We start from the raw sequence: 830 nt of genomic DNA, 5'->3' as shown, positions 1-830 counted from the left end.
AAAAAAAGCCTTAGAGGAAACTCCTAAGAAGAGAGGCAAATAATACATATGCATGCAAATAAATGCATAGTGAAATTCAGGTTGGAATGTGAAAATCTGTTCTGGTTCTATATTTTGACAGAATCTGGCTGAGTTATATTGGACTGCTGTTGGGCATCCATGTCTTGAAATTCCCTGTGTGCTCTGTCTCTGGAAACTGAACAGGTCCTGGGCCTGTCTGTGACTTGAGTCTAGGTTTACTACTAGTTCTAGAGCCCCTCCTTCAAGCTGGATTCTGCACTGCAACTGCTAAGCTCCTGGATCCATTCCAATTTCTCAGGCCTTTCTATAGTTTAAATACTCTCTTCCAGAACTTGTTATTGAAGGTGTCAGTTTTTTGGTGGTGTTTAACTCTTTCACTTTGTGACTCCTGAATCAGACCCCTAAATATGCAGATAAACTTTGCATAGCATGTTGTAATATACTGTTGCTTTACTTAACATACAAGATATCACAGGTCACTTAGGAAGTAGACTTCGGTGCGATGCTTCCCACCCTATGCTTTGCGGATCTGAAGGGGAAATGGTCTGTGTTCATGCAGGGAGGGAGCAAGCAGCTTGTTTTCTGGAAGACTAATATAAGGTCTGAGTCTCTGAGATAAGTACTCTGGCTAGAGAAGCCTGTTCATCTTTTCCTGTGTCCTGCACAACATTACTTATGTCTGTGTTCTTGCTGCAAGTGTTTTTCTTTTTTTTGTTTGTTTGGGGGGGGGGGTTAAAGGACTAGTGCGGGGGGGGGCAAATATTTCAGCTGGAAGGCTGCTTAATGAGTCTTGGGGAACTGTCAAGGGC

General features: G+C 42.8%; 1 protein-coding gene across 1 annotated transcript in view; it reads left to right on the top strand.

Moving 5' to 3' along the window:
- SOS1 (SOS Ras/Rac guanine nucleotide exchange factor 1) overlaps positions 1 to 830 on the top strand; it is a 122,493-nt gene that overhangs the window by 58,493 nt on the left and 63,170 nt on the right. The window lies entirely within an intron of this gene.

The sequence above is a fragment of the Gavialis gangeticus genome, unplaced genomic scaffold (assembly GCF_001723915.1).
Source record: "Gavialis gangeticus isolate Ggan-Ray unplaced genomic scaffold, GavGan_comp1, whole genome shotgun sequence".
Taxonomy (NCBI): Eukaryota; Metazoa; Chordata; order Crocodylia; family Gavialidae; genus Gavialis; species Gavialis gangeticus.
The sequence above is the reverse complement of the archived record's forward strand: the minus strand, read 5'-3'. Positions and strand labels throughout refer to the sequence as shown.